The sequence below is a fragment of the Myodes glareolus genome, chromosome 15 (assembly GCF_982192425.1).
Source record: "Myodes glareolus chromosome 15, mMyoGla1.1, whole genome shotgun sequence".
NCBI classification, from domain to species: Eukaryota; Metazoa; Chordata; class Mammalia; order Rodentia; family Cricetidae; genus Myodes; species Myodes glareolus.
In genome coordinates, this window is record NC_142040.1 from 49,031,769 (window position 1) to 49,051,222 (window position 19,454).

General features: G+C 41.1%; 1 protein-coding gene across 1 annotated transcript in view; it reads left to right on the forward strand.

The window, feature by feature from the left end:
- Positions 1 to 19,454, forward strand: part of Dab2 (DAB adaptor protein 2) — a 129,843-nt gene that overhangs the window by 46,625 nt on the left and 63,764 nt on the right. The window lies entirely within an intron of this gene.

Genomic DNA, 19,454 nt, shown 5'->3' on the forward strand with positions numbered 1-19,454 from the left:
GGATGACAAAAGAATTAAAGCTTTAGCTGGATTGCAAACTAAATGTTCCAGGTCTCACAGTGGTCATCTAAGCAGGATCCACATCCCACTGGCACGCTCCTCAGCACATAAATAATAAATAAGTAAATAAATAAAACACACTTCTAGCCTTTGTGCATAAGTAGAGATACTTAGTGACTTCCAACTTTTTGATTTCAAGAATGTTTGTGATTTGAGTTCAGACTGTGGATCTTCTATCGAATCAAAAGTTATGAATATTCTCTAAAAACATTTATATAAAGTTTCAAGGACTTCATCTTTTTTCTATACTAGGAATTCTAGTAGTAATTTTACACAGTCTTGAAAAAATGCTGTATTTTTGGAAATGTGACTCACAGGCATCCCTGCATTTACCCCATGCTGTCCATTTATATTGTTCCTAAGAGTGGACTCCCAGTATCCTACCTAATATATTCCAGTGTCACAAGCTGGTTTTCTTTAAAAGGAGAAAAAAATGTTATTTTCATGTAACTTCTCTGTGACTTGGCAGCTATGTTTGGAGTGTCTTCATCCTCGGCTGGAACAGTGGAACAGTAGACAGTCTCGCCCTAGGTCCAAAGACTCTTGAATCCTCCCTATGTGGCTCTACACTGCTTAGGAGATCTGGAACAAATCGCTTAGCCTCTCAATGTGCAGTCATACTCAGTAATGAGCAAGTTCAAGGTCAACTGTAAGAGTGTTTCCAGAGCTAACATGTTATGACCTGTACTATAAAATGCCCTTAGGAAGCCAGGCACACAGATGCATTCTGAAGACAGGAGGAGGAGGAGGATGGAGAACAGCCTGGGTAACATAGTGAGACTTTATCTTAAAACCAAAACAAAACAAAATCATGCTAGCATGTTATTAGAACAGGGAAAAATTTCTTCTAATAACAATTTTCTAATGGAAGAAGTTATGCCTGGTGACTCAGTAATCTGTATTTCTTAAGTACCTGGACAGCAATATAAATTCTAGTTACTTAGATAAAGCAAAAGGATATACAAATTTATTCCCAAATAGTCTATAGATTATTTTCAGCACATCACACTGTGATTAGGTGAATATCCCTGTACAACAAAGTGAGTTCCGATTGTTAGTGCAAAAATCACAGAGAGCCGCAGGGGTGTGGTGCTCTATTTGCTAGAAGCTGAAGTGTAAGATACAAAAAAAGTGCCCCCTTCTGTCCTTTGAAGTGTGAAGTTGAGTTCTAAGTTTTTATTATTTTTACTTCTTTCTATTGAAAAATTTCCTCCATAGAATATATTCTGATCATGGTTTCCCTTTTCCCCACCTCTTCATCCACCCAGCTCCAAGCCCTTTCATTCTCCCTTTAGAAAACAAATAAACAGGCAAACAAACAACCAGAATCAAAAAGAACCCCAATAAACACACAAACCATAAAAACACAAAATCAGGAAACGTAAGGTAAAAGCCAAAGACCAGTAAGAAAAAAAAAAATAATATGCCCAAACAAAGCGATTCTGAGACAAAAAAAAAAAAAAAAATCTACAAAAATGCCATTGAGTTTATCTGGTGTCGGCCATCTACTGCCAGGCGTGGGGTTTACCCCTAAGTGTAGGTCACATATCCCATGGGACTCCACTGGAGAAAACTAATTTTTGTTTTGCAAGTAGATGTCACTCGCAGATAGCCTCTTGGTCACAGAGATCATGTTCTTCACAGCCTTCAGGCCCTTCTCTGCGCTGGGATCCCATCTGACTTGAATGTGCAGAGACCTGCGCTGCTACCACAGTCTCTATAAGTTCATAACACATGAATCCTCTTGTACTTCCTGAGCATCATCTGTCCCCTCTGGCTCTTACACCTCCTTTTCGGCATAGCTCCAAGCCTTGAGGGACTTGAGGAAGATCCCATTCAGGACCGAGTGTTCCAAAAATCTCCCCCTCTCTGTCCACTGCCCTGTTGTAGCACTCTGTGTTAGTTCTCATCTACAGCAAGAGGAAGCTTCGCTGATGATGCCTGAGCAATACTGATGGAGACGGGTATTGTTATGTTGTTTTAGCCTAGCAATTGTATTTAGTTTTTCAGTCTCAGGTCCTTGGCTACCAGCGCAGGCTCCTAAGTTGAAACTGAAACACACCCCTAGCGATGCTAGAGCATGCAAGGACAACCTGTTTATATTTGGTTTCATGGTTTGGATTGATGAGGTCTCTTCCTGAAGGAACAGGTTCCACTGAGATACGACTCAGATTGCCAGATTCAGAGTCCAGGGCGTTAACCATTACACCACCGGAGCTGGTGCAGGTCCTAAGCACTCTTAAAATAGTAACTTTTTTTTTTAACAACTAGTGGAAACTGTCCAGTACTGATGGGCCTTTACATTGCAGTCTTTGTTCTTGTTTAGAGACAGGTTTTTGCTTTATAGTCAGGCTTGTTTGAGGCCTTTTGACCCGATGTTACAATGGGAATTCCTGGACAAATGCCTTCATGAGTACATTTGAATATATGCATATAACTTGCATATTACCTTCAATTTGTAACCACATTAACAAGATGTATGAAGTCCTCTAATTAGATCACAAGTATGTAGACAAAGGTAGAGCTGGAGAGATGTCTCAGAGATTAAGAGCACTGACTGCTCTTCTAAAGGTCCTGAGTTCAATTCCCAGCAACCACATGTTGGCTCACAACTATCTGTAATGAGACCTGTTGCCCTCTTTGGAAGAGACCTGGTCAGTCGTCCTCATCCACTTAGACCATGAAACCCAATATGGAGATTCAACAGAACCTCCATATACAGACTGCCTATGCATGCTTCTGCATTGCCAGGGCATAAATTTCATTCATTTTAGTTAAGACATACACAAATTACAGCCAAGACTATAAAGTATTATTTTGGGGAGTAGAGTGTCCTCTGAAGTCCTAATTATAACAATAGAGAAGTATCAGGAGACACTTTATAGGTTTAGCTTCTGACATTCCCTAGAGATATGCTCTCAGAGCACACACCCTGGTCCCCTGGCTCTTAGACTCCCACCTACCACTTTCACAGTGCTTCCTGAGCTGCAGGTGCAGAAGTTGCTTTGTAAGATGCGGCCATTGGAACTAGATTCCACAACTGTATTTCAGTTGTCTGTAATTTTCTGCAATGGTCCACATCTGTTGCAAAGAGAATTCCCTTGACCAAGAATGAGAACAATACTTATCTGTGGGCATAAGGACAGATATTTAGAATGCAGTTAGAGACTATGTTACTCTCATAAAGTGGTGGTTGTGAGTTCTCCTCCAGGATCCATGACTTCACTAGCCCTGGGTAGTTGACTAAATTTCCAGGACGAAGCAGAACTTCCTGCTTGTTGAGAGAGTTTTAAGTCCAATTAGAGAGTTGTGGCTACTGCCAAGGTGTGTGTGCCTCTATTGTACCCTGGGGATTATCGTGACATTCTGGTTACTGTTGTGGTCCACAGGCATCATAGCTGTGTAGGAGTATTGATTGCTCTACTCCTTAGGAAGATTTCACAGCACCTTCTGGAACCATGAAAGGTAATCCTGAATGCCTAAACATGAGGTGAACAAGGACAGCAATAGACATGCTAAAGTGGATAAAAAAAGTTTTAACCATAGACAGGGAACTATAGGCAAGTAAGGAATGTATTTTAAGAAAAAAGGGGGGAAATCTACTGTGGGGTAATGCTTTTGTACACTGTAAAGATTTGTCACTTATATTGGTTTAATAAAATGCTGATTGGCCAGTAGCCAAGGAGGAAGTATATGTGGGGTAATCAGACTCAGAGAATTCTGGGAAGAGGGAAGGCAGAGATGCAGTCTCCAGTCAGATGCAGATGAAGCAAGATGAGAATGCCTCATTGAGAAAAGGTACCAAGGCACGTGGCTAAACATAAATGAGAATTATGTATTAATTTCAGCTGTAAAAGCTAGTAAATCATAAGCCTGAGCTAATAGGCCAAACAGTTTGTAACTAATACAAGGGTCTATGTGTTTATTTGGGACTGAATAGCTACAGGACCAGGTGGGACAGAAACTTCTGTTTACAGAATGCAGATAACAGGAAGAACATACCAAATGGTTAGCCCTGAAAATATACAACTAAGCATTATTCAGACTGATCGGGGTGTATTTATAAATACACATGTATGTATGTATGTATATGTAACAACAATTAATAAAAAAGAGATGATGAATTTGCAAGAAAGTAATATGGGAATATAATATGGGAGGAGGAAAAAGAATGGGAAGTGATTTAATCATACTCTAATCACAAAACTATAAAAGAAATGATTCTTAAAAATACAGAATAAAATTCTTTTTATCAACTTTAAAAAAGAAAGAAAAGAGATCCTGGCGGGGGGGGGACCTGAATGTTCTACTGATATCCAGAAGAACAGATGAATTAAGTTTTAAAAGATCCAGAAGAATTATGTTTGGGAATATAATGAAAGGTTACCAAGTTTTCAAAACTTTGGAGTATGATTAAAAAGAAAATTCCATTTTGAAAGAAAATGAATCTCATAGGTGAGCAGCCCAGGAGATCGACACAAAGCCCTTCCTTCAGACCCTGGACATTAGCCACCAGTGCTAAGAGGATGAAATGCCCAGCTTCCAATTGGGAAGCCAGGCTACAGACCCTCAAATAACGCACAGTGCATCCTATAGGATTCAGTGACGAGCTGAACTGAGTGCATAGCTGTTCTACCCCTCATGGAAGCCGAGAAGGCACTGCAAAAATGCTGTTGGATGATAAATTTTCTTTATCTTCTTCAACTTCAGAAAAAAAATTAGAATTAGGTATCCAAGTGTTTAGGATAATTCAAGCAATCTTATTGATGGGTCTAGTGACACACCTATATTTAATGACTGTCCTCACACTGCTTAAAGGAAGATAGCTTGCTTATTAAAATGAAAGATGGACTCAGTGATTCCAATTTTAAAAGAATAACAGAAGTTTAACAGAATTGTGATTTTAACTTATAAACTGTTTATGAAACCATTGGACTAGTAAAGAGGATTAAACTTCACTATTATTTATATTTATGCATATTTGAAGGGTGTGTGTATGTGTGTGTGTGTGTGTGTTACTAGCTGTGGGAGTGTGGAGTGCTCTGTGGTTGAATTCATGCAAAGTCTTGAATTTGATCCTCAGAAACAAGCAAGCAAAATAAACATTTAACAATAAGACCTGAGGAAAAGTTTGTTCAGTTTTTGGTCGATATTTGTTGTTTCTTTAGAAGGACCTTGCAGCACAGTCCAGGCTGACCTCACAGCAATGCTCCTGCCTCAGTTTGTTGGGTGCCAAGAGTACAGATATGTGCCACCACACCCAGCTGAGGAAGTTTTGGAGTTAAACTAACACACTTTATAAGAAGTTGAGTGCTAAGAGATGGCTCAGCCATTAAGAGTTCTTACTGCTCTTGCAGAGTACCCAAGTTTGATCCCAAGCTCCCACAATGAGTGGCTCACAACTCCCTGTAATTCTAGTTACAAAGGGCATCAGAAGCCTCCAGCCACCACAGAGACCAGTACAAACCCACGCACAGATGTATGCACATATAAAAATTTTTAAATGATAAAAGTAAATCTTAAAAAGGTTAAAGACAAAATCAAACTAAACTAAAACAAGGAGTGACTTGGTTAACTAAATATGAAAAAGTTATTGTACATATTCAAATGTCCCATAGCAGTGGTTAATTGAATTACTTAGGGGGGCGAGTGAGATGGCTCAGTGGGCAAAGACTTTTGCTGCTAAACCTGATGAATAAGCTTTTATCCACAGGACCCACATGATGATAGGAGAAAGCAGGCGACTACAGACTGTCCTCTGACCGCCATATTTACCTCCATACTTGAGTCATGCATGGCAAGCCTTTAGACACACACACACACACACACACACACACACACATGGAATAAATAAGTAAATACAATTTGAGAACAAAAGCAAAAATGACCTAAATTTATAAACAGAGTGATAGCCAGGCAAATGACTTCATATCTAAGACCCTATTAGGACTTCAGTCTCTCTCTTAAAGGGTTATTTCAATTACTTGGGCTTAAACATATGCTGAGAGAAGTGTGTTAGCTTCCTGAAACAGTGAAAAACACATGAGATATAAACAAGCAGGGCTTATATCTCAGTGGTAGCGTGTTTATCTAACATGTGCAGGGCCCTAAGCTACGTGCCAAGCCCTATAGAAGAAAAGGACATGGAGCTTTTTTGCCAGACATGGTGGTTCATGCCCATAATTGCAGCATTTGGAAGGTAAAGGTAGGAAGATGGGGAGTTCAAGGTCATCTTCTGCTACTAGATCTCTTGTCTCAAAACAAAATTATTTCTACCATTCTAAAAATAAGAAAGATTTGTTTGGGCTTCTGACTTCTGAGGTCTCAATTCAAGGTCACTTGATCTACTTATCTGGATCTTTGAGAGCAGTGAGTCATGGCAGCAGTGTGTGGTAAAGGATCCTTGGTCACCCCATGACTTGTTGGAGAGGGATGAGGAAGAGAGAGAGACACACAGAGAGAATGAGAGCAGGCCAGGATGTCAGCATCCTCATTACAGACAATCCTGATGCCTCAACTTCATTAGGCCCCTTCTCCTCTCAGCTGTCAATGGGCCTTTCTTGATTTTATTCAAATCATATTAATGGAGTTGTTAAATTTTAAAAATCTTATCTCATAACGTTATAAAATTTTTGAGCTTTATTTAGCCACTTGTTAACCTTTTAAGCAAAAATAACAGGCTGAGTAGTATTTTCTAAAGGAAAAATTACTTTGGAGGCAAAAAGTACCCGCTTATTATTTAACAAAATAAAAAAAATCACTTTTTGAATAAAGACACTCACATTTAATAACTACCACCTGTACTATCTCCTTATACATTCAATGCCACTAAGAAATACCTTTTTGTTTTGGAGGCAGGGTCTCACTAGGTATCCCTGACTGGCCTGGAACTTGAGCTGTAGATCAGGCTGACTTTAAAGTTACAGATCCCTGCCTCCCAAATAAGGGGATTAAAGGAGTATGCCTTTATACCATACGGGGATAGGGGAGACGCCTGACATTTAAACACAGATGTTTGTACTACATACATGCATGGAGAGAGACAGACAGAAACACACACAGAGAGAGAGAAAGACAGAGAGAGAGTCTGGGAGAGACAGAAACAGAGAGAGGCAGAGCAGTTCTTACACAGTAATAATAACAAGCCATTAAAAGCTTGGCTACCATGTAAGAAAATGAAACACAAACAACCAAAAAAAGATAACAATCTATACACTTCATTTATAAAGTTTAAGAAAAAGCAGAAGTCAAGTGTGCTACCAAGATCTAGAACATGGCTTAGTAGTGTAACACCCCCCTGGCATGAGTAAAACTCTGGATTCCATCCCTACCACTCAGGGTCAGCAACCACCCTGAGAGATAGAATCACCCTCATTTGTAAGTGCAAATGTGAGCTGGGCTGGGGGCTGGGCTGCAAGATACCTCAGTCACTAATGCAATAGTCTCAGTCTTGATAGCTTGACAACCTGAGTTCTGTCCTCAACACTTGCAAAAAAGCCAGGTGTGAGTGCCTAAGCTTGTAATCCCAACACTGGTGAGGGGAAGATACGCAGAGTCCTAAGCTCAGTGACTTGCCAGCCCAGCCTTACTTGGCAAGCTCCTAGCCAGCGAAGGAGTCTGTGTCAACCAATAGTGAACGTTGCCTGAGGAATGACACCTGAGGTTATCCTTTGACCTCCACACAAATGCATACACACACACACACACACACACACACACACACACACACACCCATACACAAAAGAATATAAGCTAGAACTAACATACTGAGAGGCACTTTACCAAAACTATCATGTTTTAAAACATGTCTACCCTTGGTCTTGGTATTCCCATTGCAGAATTAAATACGCACACGCTTCTGCACATAGTCATGAAATCGACCATCCACAATGGCAACTATAGTGATATTTGCTTTATGAAAATTGAGTCGATTAAAAGAGGAACTCTAAAGTTCATGTGATGCTGGAAAGAAGAAAGCACTTCTGTGTATTGATACAGAAACCTAAATCATATTAATTAAAACTTAAAGAATAAAGCCAAATGCAGGCATTTGTGAGGCATTTCCACAGCAGAGACAGGGGGATCCCTGAGTTCACGGGCCAGCCAGTCTATCATGTTTGTTGATCTCCAGGACCATAAGAGACTTGAGCCTTTAGGGACTCTGTCATAAAGGAAGTTGATGGTATTTCTGGGGGGACACCCAAGGTCCTCTGATGTCCACATGAATGTGTATATAGGTTCATGTGCATCCATACATATGTGTAAAAGATAAATAAAGTGTCCACATTCTCGCTGGTGCTGATTTTTGAAAATGTGTTTGCCACCAGAAAATTGTTCATTGAGTAATTTAGCTACCACTTTTGCAAAGAAAATACTCCATAGAATTATGAGTTCTGCAACCTCTCTTTGAAAGCTCAAGTCTCATTTCTAGAATGTCTCAAAAAGAAATATTTTCCCCTGAGAAGAATTTTTTTAAGACAATTTTTTCCAGGTATAAAGAAAAACAGAAAACCTAGAAAATAACAAGAGAAATATTATGAGAATTTTGTCTAAGAAATCTGGTCAGAACTGAGGTTCCCCAGACTGCCTCAAGAGAGGCACAGGTTCTGTGTGTCAAAGGGTGCCACAAAATCATGACAATTTGTTCCATTCATAGTTACTATGCCAGATTTTGCTACACAGTATGAGAGAAGTTAATAAATATATGTCACCCTGTCATTCCTTCACCAAACGCTCCCCTCACCAAACAAATAGGCTGGTTCACGATTACAATGCCGGTCTGTGTGCAAGAAACATTCAGTTTGTAGGTGTATGTTGTCTACTTAAAGCACCATTTAATACAATACATCACAGCTGGTCCGAACAACCATGTGCCTGTGTGGAAACTCTGGAGTGCTGATCTGATGGAAAGGCCACTGAATCACCTGGACTCACAGCCGCTGTCAAAATATGAAACGGAATCTGTGTTTAAGATGAAGTTCTAATTAGACGGACGAACCTGGGTGTTGGCACCGTGTCTGACACCAAAGCCTGTAGTGAGGTGGCTTAGGAACATGGAAGGTTCAAATGTGTCCCATGTGTCCCATTTCTGGCTCTCGGGTTGTCAAGGAAAACATTCCTATCTTTATCTCTCCAGTCTAAAGGAAACTTCTGTGATCATAAAAGCCTATAAAAATTCACAGTGAAGGATTAAGAAAATGCATCATTTAAAATGGGGAGTTCTACCTGCCCAGGATAATATAGATACAACAGGCTAAAAATGCCTGGTTAGAGGATAGCAATGTAGTTCAGAGGTGAGGTATAGGCCCAGGACGAGCAAAGCCCTGGGTTTGATCCTCAACACCACAAACAGAATAAAAGCTCACAATTAATGTCTGTATTTATTAACAATGTCTCCGGACAAGCAGCAAGACAAGAGCTTCCTGTGTACGTAGGTGGGATTTTCTTAGGAGGAAATACGTGATTCAGTTCCTGGGGATGAGTATTTTAGTCTCAAAGATCTGTTTACTCCACATTGGATGGACCAACATAAGTGTTAACTGCATTTTCAACAACAAATTGTGTAGTGATTAGACCTTTCTAGAATCCATGCTTTAAAAGTGGCTTGTTAACTTCTCTGTTTTCATAACGACATTATTTTTTTTTGAGAGTCTCTCCTGACTGTTCATTTGGAATTTAACAACCCCAGAGAAGATGCAGGATAAGAAAATTAAGATTCATAGTCCTCAGCTCTGGAAAGACAAATTAAAATTTGAGATCTTAATGAAAGAGGTGTGAGCAGAGAAGTGCGTGCAGCCAGAATATCAAGTGAATTGTATTTAGGGCTGAGCCTTCTGTTCGCTGTTGTCTCGTGCAGACCAGGTAGGTCATGAGAAGATACTTTCATCTATAGACCCTCACTCTGGGATTTCTCACAAGTCCCCAGAGGAGTACTTTTAATCACAAGTGAGCATGTGATGTTGCTGAAATCCGCTCTCTCTAACAGTCACCAGCAGTGTTTTTTTTTCTTTTAAAATGAACATTCTCCAGTTCTAAAATAATAATAATAAGTTTGTAAATATTGACCCTTCCTTGATTGTACCCGCCCTGGCTGGTTTGGGCCTGGGTTTTGCAAAATCAGGGATTTTACCCAACAATGGCTAATTTGGGTTTTGGTTTTGGCACTGTGGCCAATAAGAACACAGAGGGCTTCCACTTTCCAAGTTTTCCTGACTGACCAGTGACACACTCCGAAACAAGAGTCCTTGTTTTTTCTTCTCAGTATTTTTTCCTCCTTCTGGCATGGTGGCCTGTGAACCCTAGCTGAGACATGTAATGTTAATGCAACCAAACAATGGGTCAAATTAGCTTTTTCCTCTCAACTTTATCATAAACTGGGTCAGTCTGTTAGAATAAGGGCCTCAGCAGTCTACAGCATGCCTTGCTCATTTAGAAAAAAAAGCCCACATTGCCTACACTGCTCTCGTTCTTCCTCCATGAATGTCTCACTCCCTTTATCTCCTAGTCAAAGGAAAATGGCTGAAAATGCCCATAGCTCCTAGAGTTATTGCTGTCCACGCTTAGTATAATTCTCATTCAGAACTCCAGTTCCTTCTGTCCCTTCACGTAGTATAGACATTGTGCCTGTTTATTTTACTGTGCCCTTCTTCACTATTTCTAGGACTCTTAGAGTTCTGAGACATCGTTATTTGTATGTACCACTAAGGGAAAAAAACTTCCAATTAAGAAAATCTATGCAGGGGTGGGCATGGAGGAGCACAGTCATAATCCCAGGGTTTGGGAATCTGAGACAGGAAGATCGTGAATTTCTAGCTTGCCCGGGCTAGCTGCATAGTGAGACCTTATCTCAAATGAAAATTCTATAGTTATCATCAAAAGTATGATGTATTCTAATTTAAGATACGGAAGTCATCCTTTTATCTCTTCTATTGGGAACATCTTCCTGGCTATCATTTTCTGTACCTGCAGAGAGGGAGGGAATTAGGAAAGGATGCAATGACGTCAAACTACACTAATCATTTCTATGATATTCAGACCTCTAAAAATTCTCTTGTAATATGTTTGTCGTATTCCTTTTACACTTTATTATGTTTCATATTTGTTGAACCTCTAATCACTTTTCCCACTTATATAGTTAATATATAAAGTTCTTGTCAGAATAATACAGATGCTATGTAGTGGAGTTCTTCTGTATCCTGGCGGCAGCTGCCAAATCACCACTCAGAGGCTTAATATTAATTATAAATGCTTGACCAATAGCTTAGGCTTGTTACAAGCTAACTCTTAAATTTTAAATTAACTCATTTCCATTTCTTTACTTGCTGCCACATGACTCACGGCTTGTTACCTTATTTTGTTCACATCTTGCTTCCTCTGCATCTGGCTCGAGACTCCTTGACTCTGCCCTCCTTCCCAGCATTCTCTCTGCCCCCAAAATCCTGTCTAGCTATGGGCCAATCTGTGCCCCAAAAATCCTGTCTAACTATGGGCCAATCTGTTTTTTAGCAACACAATTTCACAGTATACAAAAAGACTATTCCACTGCCATGTTACTGCTCCATTTTTGGTAAGCAATGGGTGTTTGGAAGGACCAGGTCACATGAATTCTAACCTCAGGGAATATAATTTACTCCCTGGTCTGTGGAGGAGTGGTCAAGATTTTGGCAGTCTGTCTTGACCTTTCTCTGGGGAGGGGGTCAAGGCTTGGTGGGCATAGGGATAGGGTCTCCAAAGATGAAAGTCAGAGACAGGGGCTTGAGACTTACACCATGCTCCCTACATGGTTGTGAGATCTTGGTTCCTTTGCCCTAGTGAAGTGATGGTTACACTTTCACCCATGAGCCACCATTCAGTGGCACACTCAGGTAGATACCTACTAAGCTCGTACCCTGTTCCTTTGCCTTCTAAGCTGATAGCCTTTACTCAATAAGTTCAGTGGGGACTTTGGAGAGACCCAAGTAGGGCAATCATATGAGTTCAATCATTCTTCTTTCACTAAATACTGTATTTACAATTTAAATTCTCAGTTTTAGTTTAAAAATTTCTCTTAGCTCATACATAAATTGAATATATTTTCTGAACCTTGAATTAATAAAATTATATAAACAGAAGGAGGGATGGTAAGACCAACCCGCTACAATAAGAGTCATCCTGAAAAGTTCGGAGTAGAAAGCTACGCAACATCTAGTCTTTGCTTTTTTCTGATTTTATGTTTGTAGTATTAATCAAATTTTCCAGGCATAAGGTAAAACAGAATAGCAATATATAAGGAAAGCAAGAACCCATGCAACACCCCCATCCCACCTTTCTCGGCTGTCTCAGTGTGTGTTTGACAAAGCCTCCAAGGATTGATTTATAGACTCCCAGACTCTGACAAGCTATAAAGACTAGTGCTCCCACTCTTAGCTCAGGAGGCTGTGCTGCTCCAGCCCATTGTATTCGTCACTGCACACAACAGAAGTGACAGCTGAGGCCGCAGACATTGCACTAGTTCCCTGGGAAAGTGAGGTCCCGTGTTCTCAGACCCAATGGAACTCTTCCGTTTCCCTTGTAAATTTCGTAAGTGAACTCGAATTGGGACCATACTCAGCAAGATTGTCAGTCAGAACAAAAGACATTATATGAGATTCTCAAGGAATTAAATAAATAATAATAATAAGTCAGGCAGTGGTGGTACACACCTTGAATCCTAGCACTCTGGAGGCAGAGGCAGGCGGATCCCTGTGAGTTCGAGGGCAGCCTGGTCTACAAAAGCTAGTTCCAGGACAGCTAGGACTGTTACACAGGGAAACCCTGTCTCAAAAAAAAAAAAAAAGAAAGAAAGAAAGAAAGAAAGAAAAAAAGAGATTTCCGTTTATGTTGAGAGTCTATCAACTGAAATCCAGGAGGTTTGTTTCTTTCATTGTCTTTGAGCCTTAACAATGCAATCAAACCCATAGCTGGCTAGTGGAGGCTCGATTTTATAGTGTGTCTGTCTGCTTTGGGTGAAGACCACACAGAAAAGTTGTTAAACCTAAATGACACAGCAAGAAGCTTGCAAAGGAAGTTCCCTTACTGAAAGTCTTCAGAACTAAGTTGAGATAAGTTCTTGAGGCAGGGAGCAAGACTATGGACGTAATATGGGATGGGAGAGGACTTGACTAAAGGAGACTTGGATTGGCCTTTTCTTACCTTCGTTGCTGCTTCATGCATTTGTTTCTTTTGTTTTTGCTTCCTGCAGTTTTGAGGAGCAAAGGCAGGGTCTCACACATACTAGACAAGCACTGTACCACTGCCCTCTGGGTCCCCAGCCTGATGCTGAACTCTTTAAGATTCCAAGAAGGTTTTTCAGTGACTTGGGATGTCTTTTTTTTTTCTTAACAAATCTATTTATACTGCTTAAAAAATATTCTGCAATTTATTCAGCCTCCACCCATTTCGAGTTTCTCCAAATGTAACTCAGGCTAAACCAATTGACAATCTAAGGCCCCAAAGCCTTTTCAGAGGAACTCGGTAACCACCCATGCTAGTTCCAATAATACTGTCCCAGACAGTGATGGGGAAATGGAAATCTTACAAAACCTATTCCAGTATTGCCTGCTGGACAAACTCTGTCGTCCTCTAAAAGCACTGAGAGGGGAAGAAGGTTTGTGGAGTCTGATGTGGAAATATTTTTCAAAGCCGGGGCCAGATGGACCAGGTTGGGAAAGCAGAGCCTGCCTCTCTCTCCCACAGAACGTGGGGCGGTTACTCTTCTGTGAAAGGGGCTGCAGACTATTTGCATGTCTGCTGTGGATGTGTACTTCAGTTCACGAAACATTCCTTATTGAGGGGATGAATCAGGAGAATGGACCTAACCTACCATTTTCCTCATCTATTTTGAAGCTCTCTGTATGGGAGTTAGCATCCCCTCAAAAAGCATTTGGAAAATTCCTGGCTAGGCCGCTTGCTTGTTTTGTGAATGACGTCTGTGGTCAGCTATAATGTATCTGGCATGCTTCCTCTTATTGCTGCCTTTTTCAGGCATGTTTTTAAAATTTGGGCATTTTTATGGAAGTGATTAAATATTTTTTTGGCTTCAAGCTGGTGCAGAAACTGTGGAGACAGAGAGGATCCTCCCTAGCTAGGGTCGAGAATGTCCATACCCTTGTTCTCATAAACACATGCATATGAATGCAGCATTCTCAACGTGTCACACGGTTTCTGTTTGAACCAGCTTTGTTTATTGATAGGCATTCTCTCGCTGTCTCTCTCTGTCTCTCTGAATCTGTCTCTCTGTCGAGAGAGAAGAGAAGAGGAGGGAGAGAGAGAGAGAAAACAGGAGAAGGGAAGAAAGCCGCTATGATTTCCATCTCATTTTAGGTTTGCTTCTAATAGAGGCAGCATTGTTCACGTGCCCAAGTCTCCTGCTTTTCCCCAGAGTTAATGTTGTATAAATGTTGTTCCAAGTCTTACTCGGGATGATTGAGGTATTTTTGCAGCATGTCACCTCCCAAACCATCATTAGCGTTTACAGTTTTAACAGCAAGTTGCTCTGCTTTACTGACCTGTATAGGGGTATTCTTTCCCTGGCCCAGCCTGCCTCCCCCAAACACATAAAGCTGAAGGGAAACCGAACTCTGGAATGTAGATCAAAGCTAGCGTTTAGTAGTTCCAAAGAGGATCTCCCAAAATGAGCTGTTTCTTGCTTCGTTAAGTCAGTTTTATATGGTGTTTTCTGACCAAAATGAACAATTTTGAAGGAAAAAAAAGCTGTAGTTTTCCTTGCTGGAAAATTCTGCTAGTCCCGAAAGGGAAAGGGAGAAAGAAGAGATGAGCATTGGGGTTTATGTTAAGAGAAACTTTATGAGGATTTCTACAGATATTAGAAAAATAAAGATGTCTCTTCAGGATACCTTAAAAAGAAACAAACATTCCTTTCCGTGTTAACACTTCTCAGTAGTTGGGTCTGTGCATTGCACACAAGTAAAGAGTGGCTATATGTAGACACATGTTAAATAATATAATAATTATTCAAGAAACATATATTAGGAGCTCTTTTCAATCTGTTGATATTAGCTACTTGCTAAAACATAAACAGATTATCTAAGATTATTAAGCAGATTATAATCTTCCTTCAGTTTCACACCGCCAGATGTTTTGGGGTGTATCTATTCCAGCTCCATAGATATAATATAATGCAAATACCAACATCTGCTTCTACTTGATCCTTCACTTCCAATATGAGTATAGCTGAAAACCGTGAACTGTGCCAGGTGTATCAGCACATGCCTTAATCCCAGTACTCAGGAGGCAGGGGCAGGTGAATTTCTGTGAAGTCAAGGCCAGCCTGCTCTACATAGTGAGTGCCAAGACCGTCATAGCTGCATAGTAAGAAACTGCGTCTGAAAAACAACAACAACAACAACAAAAAATCATGAACGGTACAAAGAAATATCAAATGTATGATCTTTAACTCAGAGATCTGAGGTGTGGCTCAGTGTTGAAGTGTTCACCTAGCACGCATGAGGTCCTAGGTTCAATCCCTGTCACCTTTTATGAATGAATTGAAAGCAAAGCCCTGAGACATATACTTCTCATTTGTACAACAGAAAATGTATCATAACCTCAACTGTTGCCAAAAGGAAACTTTTTCATGCGTATGTGCATGTACTGTGCATCTTTGTGGTTGCACGTGCAATGTGGGTACAACTGCACATGTGTGCACGTGGAAGCCAGAGGTTGAAGTTGGTTGTCTTTCTGTCATTGTCCACCTATTTGCTGAGGCAAGGTCTTTCGCTTGAACCTACAGTTCACATTAGCACCTCTGGCTAGACATTTTGTCCTGATCACGCCATCTCCACTTCTTCTGGAATAACAAGTGGTCCATGGACACCGACAGCATTTACATGGGTTCCGGGTGTCCAAATTCAGGTCCTTAAAGCCACACAACAAAGCCTACCTGCCGAGTCATCTCCTCATAGAACACAGAATGGAGTGGTTCATCATGAGTGGTTTTACTTCCTTTATTATGATCCATAAAGCAGATATTTCCAAATCAGCAGAATGCTAATGTGACATTTTATTTGGAATCTGTTGCTTGCCACAGGATAGGCTGTGTGGATATGTCATTATTAGACAACAAATAAACTACAACCCAGTCCAGTGTGGCCTCTTTAGCAAAGAGAAATATTTGCTCCAAAATGAGAAAAGTCAAACTTTCATCTCCCTTCTACTGAATAAATGAAACTATGACTTTATTTCCTCACTAGTATTTGTCTTCTTTTCAGCCTCTTGGATTGTATTTTTAAAAGATCCATTACGTTAAATAATGAGTATATTTTTCCTTAGCTAACATAATATTTTTGCTTTCAAAATACATGATTTTTTTTTCTGAGTCCAGATTTACAACGCAGTGCAGCCTGGAGACTTTTCAATAAAAATGAATTGCACAAATTCTCCAAAAAGAGTACATCAACACCAAAAACTTTCTGATCCAAGGGGCGCCTTTACCACGTGGTTTGTATCCGGGTTCTTTCATAGGCGGCCTCACCTCCAGTCCCTCACAATGTTCTCTTTGCCAGAATGGAAGGCTGTATCTCTTTCTGTGTTCCGCTCAGCAGTACTAAGACCGCTGGGCGTTCCTCAGCTAAGAAGATCCAGATGGCCATGAAACACTAATGTTCCCTCCAACTCTCTTCTGGACAAGTCTTTGACACAGGGCACAAGTGTGCTGGCTTAATACTACCGTAAGACTTACATACTTAGTTAGCTGTAAGCCAAACATTGCCGCTAAGCCAGATCACCTTCACATCACAAGGAATCAATTTGCTTAAGAAGAGAAAGTTCTAGGGACAAGAAGAACTAAGTCATACGACGTGTTGCAAAGGACACCAAAATAGTTTGCTGTCTTAATTAAAGTGTCTTAGGCAAATATGCCTTATATATTTCACATTATAATGTTTTTTTTTATTATAACACCTTAGAAATACTTAGAGATTACACATTTGGAGAAAAGAACAAAGGTAGGTCCCAAACATCTTAGTAAATGAACGCATTTCAGATCTTTTGGAAACTGGAACAGATAACATTTACAACCTTTTTAAAAACTGGATTGTGTCAGGCACTGGTAGCACACACCTTTAATCCCAGTACTCAGGAGACAGGAGCAGGCAGAACCTCTGTGCGTTCGAGGTTAGCCTGGTCTACAAAGCGAATCCCAGGACAGTTAGGACTGTTACACAGAGAAACCCTGTCTCGAAAAATCAAAACCACAACACAACAAAAAACTGGATTGTTCTTCTGGGTCTTGTAATCTTTGCTCTCCTTCTTCTGCTCTTATCGCTGAGCCTTAGGTGCAGGAGTTGTGTCGTGAAGATTGTTTGGATTGGGTTCCACAACTTTGATCAGTCGTGGCTTTCTGGTGTGGAAAGACTGTAATAGCCAGATGAATGAGGAGTTTTCTACACAATTATGTGTCTCCTAAGAACGGCAGAAACTGCACCCATAAAGTCTCAGCAGCATGGCTGGCTGCCTAAACCTGACCTCAGCAATCAATTGACAGTTAACATGAATATGGACAATGGAATGCTCAGGCAGCCTCAGCCGTAGACATAGCTTTCCCCAAGGAAGAGCACGGCAACTGGCTACCCAATACCTAGTGCTCAGCCCTGAAAGCATGTGCACAGCAACATTATATGGACTGAGCAGATTGTATGTGGTCGTTCAGAGGGGGATTTGAAAGAAAGGGAAGGGGGGAAATGATGCAATTATATATATTATAATCTCAAAAGATGTTTTAAAAAACTGGATTGTCTGGTGTGTGTGTGTGTGTGTGTGTGTGTGTGTGTGTGTGTGTGTGTGTGTTTGAGACAGGTATCTGTTGTAGCTCTCGGTAGCCAGGAATTCATCACATAACCCAGACTGGACTCAAACTCCCAATCCCTCGGCCCCATCTTCTCATCTAGAATAGCAGGTGAATGCAACCACGCCCTGTTTCTTGCTTTATGAAATGTTTTGGCAGATCACATCTGTTTTTTATAATATTTATTTATTTATTATGTACTTGTCCCAGCTCTGCCTCCCTCCTCTCCTCCCACTCTATACTCCCCCTACCTTTCTCCTACCCCACCCCCATCTGCTCCTCAGAGATTGTAAGTCCTCCCCTGGGAAGTGAACTAAGTCTGTCCCATTACCTCTCTGAGGCAGGACCAATTCGTCTCGTTGTTCCCCCACCCCCAATCTCTCCATGTGCAGGTCATGTCTCACAAGCTAGAAAGATCATGGATGGGATCAAAGAGTCACAAAACGATGTCACAATGATAACAATTTCACTAGCTAAGAACCTTGCAAAAAAAAGTTCTCTAATTGGGCGGGCGGTGGTGGCACACGCCTTTAATCCCAGCCCTCAGGAGGCAGAGGCAGAGGGATCTCTGTGAGTTCGAGGCCAGCCTGGTCTACAAGACCTAGTTCCAGGACTGGCTCCAAAGCAACACAGAGAAACCCTGTCTTGAAAAACAAAAGCAAAAACAAAAACAAACAAATAAAAAAAAATTCTCTCACTCACGAGATCTAACTCTGTCATCTGCTAGATAGAGACATGATGATCTAACTTGGAAGACAGATACGAGGAATACAAGGATCACAGTCACACATGAGTAATTCAAAATCAGAGCCCTCTTTATCAAGATCAAAATTGTCACCAAGTTCTATTTGCTTCCTGTTCCTGCCCAGCCATACAGGTGCTTCTAACATTTGCACAGAGGAATAAAGAAAAGTTCCAGATGACCGCAGCACAGCCAAAATGTAGAACCCTGACTTCCAGCGATGCCTTCGGAAGCTGCTCTTCTTGGAACTTGGTTTGTGCAGTGGGATCCTAGCTTCCTGAAGCCAGAAAAGCAAAAAAACAGGCTCCGGAACGGCTGCTCGGACAAGCACGTGACGGCGCCACCGGTTCCTTCCTAAGGCCCAGAAAACAGCAGACTTTGGACCTATTTGCTCCTCGCCCTCCGTGTGGTGTGAACCAGACAGGAAAGCCTGGGTCATCTCGTAAATCACCTGACTTCAAGCTGAAATCAGTAACCCAGAGAAACAAGCACTTCGGGAGCACAGGGGCGCCCAAGGGGCTTAACCTGCCTGTTCTGATAAGACCTGATGTTGAATGATTAATATCACCTTATTCATCCTTGACCCCAGGAGGTGCTCCTTGGCACACATTCAAACTTCACCTGTGAAGGAGAACCAGGAAAGAAAGCCAAACACACTCTCAGTCGGGGGGGGGGGATGTATAAACTTTTCTGAGCTACATCAATCTGAGGAAGCCTAGAGAATGGAGCTACAAAAGCTTCTGTAGCATCCAGTTGATAAGGCGGCAGCAGTTGCTAGCAGGCAGGAAATGGCAGGGAACAAATGAAAGAATGAATGAGTGAATGAGTGAA